We start from the raw sequence: 8775 nt of genomic DNA on the forward strand, positions 1-8775 counted from the left end.
CCTCCAGCCTGGAAAGAACTCCTTAAATCGGGAGCTCCTGACAATTCCCTTTCTTCACCTGAAAGAAGAACTAACAAAGGATTTAAGTCACAGGAGTAATGCTTTAGAGGTATTATAAATGCAAAAAAAAAAAAAAAAAAAGAACAAGGATCCTACCCTTTGGGCTAGGGGAGGAATCTATTACGATCAACTCGAGTGTATGGACCAGGCTAAGCATGACCTCCAACTTTGGGATTAACGAAGGGGAGGGGGAATCTAAGGCTACAGTCTCTTGGATCCTAGGGGGTTCAGGTCCCTCCTTGAGGCTGGATTCATCTACGTATTGCCTGAACCCAAGAGCAAATGCACCCTGGAGCAGAGAAGGCCAAGTCCTAGGGTTAGTCCCAATTCTTCGAAGATAGAGGATCTAAAGTTTAGCATGTTATCCACTACAACGGAGCCTCTGGAATAGATGTGGTCATAGCGTACCACCAAATGATCCACGCATTGGAGGAAGGTTACGTTTAGATCCGGATCAGTGGGATGGCGGCTAACGAGCTAGTTAGGATTAAAACGTATTAACCTAAAACTGGCAGTAGCCCGATCTAACTCTCTAAGGAGGTATGGGTTACCTTGGCTAGAGGGGCCAGCTGCTGCCCCCGACACAGCTCAGTCAGGATCGGGCCCCTGATTAGCTTCAGGAGCCCATCTTTTTCGCACGAGGGGCACCACAGTCTCTTCCTCGTTAGTGTCCTCAGCGGCTAGCAAGGCCTCTTGAGAGGAGGGGAGCTTGAGGATAACCGTGAGTGGAGCTCGGGTCCTCAGAGCTAGTGTCTAACCCTCACTGATCAATTTACATGCCAACATTGTGGCATCATTCACGACCTGGTGATAATCTTTTTCCCCGGGGGGAAGACTGGAAAAAGTCTCATACTGACCCCTGAGGGTCACAGATTTGCTCGTCCTTGCGAATATAGCTACACGAGGAACCAACTCAGTCAGAACACATGTAAAAAAAAATTATTTACAATGAAAGGGATAAAAATTCACGTGCTGAGTTTACAAAGATAAAAGACTTACAAGGTCGGTTGAAGTAGCGATGTTCGCAATTTCTGAATCCATTCGACATAAAGAATAAATCTTTATAGTCATTTGGATGGCTAGGGAGGTCGATGACGGAAGCGGGGTTCAGAAACTGAGTAAAGTAGTAGAACCCATCTCCTTGTCCCTTCTAGTTAGGACTTGCTTTGAGGCAGAAGAAGTATAAAATTTCTGCTGGAGTGGGGACCTCCCACTCATGCCTCAGGAACAGATATTTCAGTCTCGCCAAAAGTTTGTAAGAATTTGGGGGGAGCTGGAAGGAAGTCAGCTTGACGTAGTTTAAAAATTCTACAAAGTATTGGTCCAATGGAAGGAAAGCACCAGCCTTCAGGTGCTCGTCACTCCAAGCTCCATAATTGTCTTGGAAGGGGGCACAACTCCGCTCTCCTTCAAAGGCAGGTCGGGCGGGGAGATTGCCAGCTCCCATCTTGATATTATGACTCAGCAAAATTTTGTTTTCTCCCCTGAGTCGTTATCTTTGAGACTATATGTTTAGCCTCGAAGAAAGCATTGGGGTCGACGACGACCTCCCTCTCCACCACAGGACCAAAATGTGGGATAGGAGATTCGAAGGCGACCTGTTTGCCTTTGTCCTTGTGATCGCTGGATGAGCTCGCGACGCTCTTCTTTAGAGGTGCCATAATTCAGATCGCCTAACGATAAAGCGACTGTTTATCGCCCAAAATGTGACTACACTAAGCGGTAGTTGTAGTAAGATTGGGCGGTCGATCCACAAGGAGGTAACCTAAAATCAAAAGGTTAGTAGAAAATAGCACAAAAAGTTAGTAACAAGAAGTAAATAAAATTGTAAATGGAAAGATGTTTGAGATTTTGGTATTGTATTTTGATAAAGTGATGAAATGAGATAAGTGAAATAAATGTAAGATGTAATCAAGAGTTTGAGAAAATGAAAGGTTTCAAGAATCATCCATATGCTTGTTTAGTTACTTGGTTACTTGATTTACAAAAATACACAAGTAAATAGCTCACATCCCAACATTTACTTGGAAAATCTAACATTAAAGTCCATAGTTTTTCTAACAAAAGTTAATTTGAGTTATAAAGTTCTTTACTTTAAAAGCACAATGTTAATCTTATGAAAAATCTAAAAATGACAAAATACCCAAGGGCAATAATGCAATAGAAGATTAGACATAAAATTATGTATCAATATTACTTTTACTAATTAGAAGCACATAGAAAGAGCATGACTAATCCTATATACTATTAGCATAAGTAAATAAAGATAACAAAATAAAGATAGAGATGAAAGAACATAAATAACTCAAATATATTACTTTAAGAACATAGTAAATCAAAGTAGCAAAATAACATCACTTGCATATGGAATCATCCCTAACCTTCCTAGGAAGATTAGGCCATTATGCTCATGATTTTCACAAAACTCTAAGAAGAAAATATGAGAAGAAAGTGAGTGGAAATTTTTCTATAGTTTCTCTACTCTAAAAATTACATACCAAATGTGAAGAAAATGTCCCTATTTATAGATAGAGAAAAGGACTAAAAAGAAATTAAACAACAAAATGAGGTTTACAAAATAAATCTGAAATATTAATAATAAAATATGATTTTGAAAAATCAAATCTTATTATTAATATTACCCTAGCTATTTTTGTGTATAGTCAAAATGCTCTTTTTCAAAAACACCAAAAAAAGATAAGTTTTAAGCTCAAAATAGGATGTCCAAGGCCCAAAGAGCACACAAAATGGGTTGGTGGCAGCTATTCCATTGACCCAGCCGCAACCAATCAGAGGCGGACACCTGGCGGGTTGGCTGGGCATGTGGACAAAAATGGCAGTTGGTCCATTGATGACGTGGCGGGGCGTGGTTGGCTGGCAGGGAGGCTGGCAGGCGGGTGGCAGGCGGTGGCTCGGCAGCTCGGCGGCGTGGCTCGGCGGCTCGGCTCGCGTGGCTTGAGCTGGCTGCAGTGGGTAGAGAGGACAATGGGCCTGGGCCGAATTCTGGGCCTAATTCCTCAAAATTACCACTTTCTTCATTTTCCTTTTTCAATTTTAGCCATTCTTTGTCCTCTCTTTTTATTAATGTCCAAATGCAATTTATTTCTTGAAAATTAAACACAAATTAAATTAAAAATTAATATTTTCAATTGTGAAATATACTACAATAAATTTATGAAAATATTAATTAAAACTTAATTTATTTTACACTTTAAAACCAATGAATTTGCATTTTTGAGCACTAATCAGCGGCCTATTAGTAGGCGACCTAAGAAGGTCTATAACTATGGCGGTGGAGGTACGGAGGATGAAAAGACTACTTTCGAAGTTTGAAAGTTTATACGAGCTAAGCTTTGACTTAATCTCAATGCGTGGTTCCATGAGATATCCTAGGCCACACGCATCGATTTCTTAAAATCCCAAGATACTTTGAGATATGCGTGTCAGAACTGTCAGGCCCACTGCTTTCCTTTGGAAAGCAATTTAATGCAAAACCACCTAAGGAATCGTAACCCCTAAGCTACCTAGGATTAAACCTAAAAACCCCTTCGATTTCTATACCCCAAACAAGTATTCTTCAAACCGATTTTCCATTACGGTTTTCCCAGATTAACCCAGAAAATTGCCTAGATCTGTGAATATTTTATTTCTAAAACAAGTTTGGTTTCATTCATGAAGCCTAAACCCAAAACCCATTTCCTATTGGCACCCAGAAATAGCCTAACGATAATAAACATTGAACATATTCAAAGTAGAAAAAAAAAGAAGAAAATATCTCATTGGAAAAAAAAAATCTCAAAACAGGGGATGAAGTACTTATAGAGAATACGTTCGAGTCAGAGAAGGTGTTGGTATGGCGAAAGGAAGCTCCTTGAAAGCTTCTGAAGAACTAAAAGATGATGAAAATTTCTGGGGATTCTGGAGAAAAAGAAATGAAGTTTGAGTGTTTGAAAAGGGAAATTTTTTTAATGCAAATGTGGTGAGGTCTCAAGACTGATCACCCTATTTAAACACAAACTACGGAAATCAATCTGGGCCATCTAATTGGGTTAGCTCGAGATCCAAAGGCCAAGATTAAATAGACCAGATGGCGGCAAAAAGTTGACAGGAGAGTTGTTTTAGTCCTCGAAACCCGAACATACGCCAATCACAGGAAGCCACGTGTCCAGTACTTGAGTAATAGGCAGGCACGATTTTATGTGAAAGAAGTCTAAAAGCCCCTACTATGTATGTCAGAAAGTGATGACATCAAACACGAGCAGGAGCTTGGGGGAAAATGTTGTACCCTAATTTTAGCATGAGTTCACTCACTCAACTCGGGTATAGCTGACAGGTTAATACGTGAAAAAATAACCAAGTAGAATATCTGGTTATTAACCATGTGAGAAGCTCGAGACTCATAGTAGTTAGACCAAGTATTAGGCGTCCTGGACTTATTACGAGCTAGGAATCAGATAACTGTCAAGCACGAGCTCAAAGTTAGATAGCTGTCAAGTTTCAGCTCGTGTGAGATATTTAGCTCGTGAGGACCTAGATATAATGCATACTAAAGGATCCCAAGAGACTCGGTGATTCTTCATACGCTCATTAATGACCAGGTTGTATCATATTTATGTCATTTATAACCTGAAATAGCAGGAACGTATTTATTATGTTATCAAATCATATCCCAATGTATATGAGAATAATCTGTATTAATTATATACCATATATAATTACGCGGTTCTTTTAACACGGTTACCCAAACATGTCCATGGAATTCCCCTATAAATCTATAAATACTAGGAATATTGGACAGGAAAGGAGAATATATTCTGTATTACCGAAACTCTGTCAAAATAGAGAGAGAAACAATAATAATATTGACTCGTGGACTAGGTGAATTTTAACTACTGAACCACGTAAAAGTTCTGTGTTTTTTAGTGAGTTATTGTTATTTCATTATGGTTTACTATTAAGCACTAATCTACTAATTTTATTTCTTAATATACTGTTAGCAAAAAATTGCGTTAATAGTCATAATTATTTATCCTTAAAAAAACAAGTTAAAAGTTTGGGTAATTGAACGGCAAATTTCCAAAAAAAAAAAACAAAAACAAGTTTAAGTAACATAGAAAATAAGAAATACGAAGGACTACTATTTTTATTTAGAGATATATATGTATACGTATATATATCGAGCACACACACACTCTAAGAGTAGAGAGTAGTAGTCCTATAATAAGTTGAGGTTAATTTCATGCAACGACCGCGGCAGATGCAGGGGCCACACATTTTCCGCTGAAGGGAGCCGTGCATCGATTCGGGTAGCAACAGGGATTAGCCATATTGCAAGACTCTATAACTCCAATTGTAGGGACACAAAAAGGTTGAGCCACACATTTGTTATTGGAAGTGAAAGTATCGCCAATACACCACAGCCCTTCACAGCAATTTTTGAGCTGCCATGCGCTACAGAATTCCCCTGGTACCATACACCGATCAGCATTCAAATTCATCATAATATCGGACGGCTGTAGTAGTCGACCCAAGCATCCCACGACCATCGTCGCCACCACCAATATTGCAATAAACTTCTTCATCCTAATAATTAATGATCTTTTCTCTCTTTTTTCCTTCAATAATTTGATGATTAATTATTTGCTTTCATTTTTTCATTGATGGCAACTGGTATTTATATAGGAGAAGAGGATAACATCTACGTACTAGTTGTTTCTACAACTTGTCTCTTCTCCGTCGGTCACCCAGTCCACTATAATAGTATATTATATATATATATATATATTTATATAGAACAAGATGCTGAGGACGATGCCGTAATAATTATATATTAATAATTAGCATTCGTTATTGGTTCACCCAGATATATATAATTCATAAATAAAAATGTTATTTATTAGCCCACTGAATTTGTAAGGTACACAGTATAATACAGTAATACTGTTTGCAAGGTGTGTTAGGATGCAAACAAAATTTCTAATAATGGAAACATATATACCAACTACCTTTACGTTCATTACTGGCTAAAATGTCTTTTTGCTTACAATTACATTTCTCTTTTGGAGATTTGTTGTCACATGGTTACTTATAATAATTGTTGGAACTTTGTGTGAAATTTTAAAAAAGATAAGTGTAAAGTGTGTGATGATGGAAAGAGTCCACATGGAATAAGAATAATTTTTCATAAGGGTATATAATAGACAACTATGAGAATTGGGTTTGGGCCCTAAGGGGCACCCAGTTTTGTGCGCATGGGTGAGGACTCACACACTTGACCACCAGACGAGTGCGCGCAATAGTGTCCAACCGTCCAATTATTGAAGAGCAATTTTGAGGTGCACATGAGCAACTCCTTTCGGTGCAGAAGGGTTTTGTAGCGTCCTGAATTCGCTAATAGGGCTTAGGGCCTTGATTAGCGTGCCTGGAGGGCAATAATTGATTATTATATTAAATATGTGAATTTGATGATTATGTGATTAGAAAATGCATGTTTATGTGAATTAAATATGCATGTGGGCCCCATCTAGTTATTAGGGACATGTTTATAATTTTAGCTCGTTGAGGGCATAAATGTAATATTTGTGATTATTGTGATCCTTACCATGTGTGAGTAGTGATATATTTGTGATGCACGATCCGAGACAGTCCTAGGGAGCGGTTTAGGAAGAAAGTCACAACGGGGTCAAATACCCGGCTCGGGAGGAGCCTAGGGGTATTTTGGGAACGTAAAATGTGTTCGGGATTTATGGAGCAACGAGTAGTAGTTTGGTAATGATTTGGACATGTTGGGATTAATGGAGATTTATAAGACTACTCGGGGACTTAATGCGGTATGGCAAATGACTAAATTGCCCTTAGGTTACCTAAGAGGTTAGGATAAGTCTAAGGGGAAATTGGGTCTTTTGCTAAGGGATAGGCTTATGTCTTTGACTGCTAAGGTTAGAAGGGGTTAGAAAGAAAGAAATAAACAGAAGGAAAACTCAGTTTTGCTTCCCTTTCTCTGTCCACTGATTCTCTTTATCTCCCTGTGGTGTCTTGAAATTTTGAAGAAATTTTGGGGTCTTGAGTTGAAGGATTAAGGGCTTGAAGTGTGTAGGAATTGCTCAGGTTGAACTTAATACAGAGGTAAGGATCTAAGCTTAAATTATGTTTAATTTTCCTCTGTTTTGTTAGAGTTTGAGGGGTTAGAACTTAGATAATTGAATTTGGATTCTAGTAGGATTTTGTTTGGTTTCTTTAAGTTTATGTGTTGCTGTTAGTTTGGTATAAGTGGTGTGGGGCTGAATTCAGGATTTAAGTATTGATTTGGATTGATTTTAGAGGAATTGGCTCGTAGAGTTTGCATGGAATTTCTGGGTTTCGGGCTCGCGTCATGGCCCTTTTCATCAGCGTCGCGGCCTATTTGAGTTTATAGGCTAGTGGGGCTTCGAAGAATTACCCAGGCGCTGCGGCGCAAGGTTTGGGTGCCGCGGCCCGAGTGTAATGACCCACTACTCTAGACTTTTGGACCATTAACGAAACTAAACATACAAAACCTTAATAGAACTTACATTTGCGAAAATACCATAATTTTATTAAGTAACTTGTAAAAATAAGAGTTACTTACAAAATATCAAGAAGGATATGGGATCCCATTGTTTGGAAAAACAAAAACATAACATGATTTAAAAATAAAAGGGGTTACATAGTAAGTGCGGAAAATACATATAAAGAGCATAAGTAAACGACTACATCCTCGAAATCGAACTCTCGACTCCTTGAATCCGTTCATCACCGATACACATTCTCTAAGCATCCACGAATCTTACCGCCTCTTAAAGCTATTTTCCTGCACATAAAACAGAAAGAAATGAGCCTAATGCCCAGCAAGGAAAATCTAACACATTTCTATCCTATTTTCCTTACCAAAGTTACCGGAATATGTGGACAGCGTTGGAACTTTGGAACACTCTTAATAACCATTATGAAAAAGAGTGAGTCTAATGAAGAAAAAGAGATGAAAAGGAATGGGAAGACTAAACCATTGAGACACATACTTACCAAAAATTATGTGCTCAAGAACTTAGATTTCCTAACCAAAATAAAGATTAAGGTTAGAGGCTGAGTAGAATATTATGAGAACTTAAAAGAACAAATACAGAATTGAACTAGAGTTTTGGGTTACCTTGAAGACTTGTAAGACCAATCTACACCTCAAACCGAAATACTCTAAAACCTTACTTCCCAAAGTGTTTGATAAGCTTATGATGATCAAGCTTATGATTCCCAAACCCAGGTGTTTATACTCTCACACTCACTTAGCACTTGCAGCCTCTGAACTTAGAGCAAAAGATGAATAATGGTTGGGTACTAGGTCCTATTTATAGAGTTTAGGAATGAAAGGATCTTGATTTTACTTGAATAAAAATAATAGCTTTTTAGGTGAAAATAATTTGAATAATCGTTCAGCAGAGGCTGAAGACTCGTTCAAAAAGATGCTGGACTTATCAAGAGGTTGAATGGCTGAATGGAAAATGAATTCAAAACATTTCAAAATACACTGAAGGAGGCGATATATCGCCCCCTGTAGGCGATATATCGCCTGGGCCAGTATGCCCGAGGCAGTCGTGCATCATCTCATGTTTTCCTTATCTACGTGCTGCGATATATCGCCCCCTATAGCTGCGATATATCGGCACACGCTGATTAATTAAACACAAAATTACACATTTTTAG

The sequence above is a fragment of the Humulus lupulus genome, chromosome 6, assembly GCF_963169125.1.
Source record: "Humulus lupulus chromosome 6, drHumLupu1.1, whole genome shotgun sequence".
Taxonomy (NCBI): domain Eukaryota; kingdom Viridiplantae; phylum Streptophyta; class Magnoliopsida; order Rosales; family Cannabaceae; genus Humulus; species Humulus lupulus.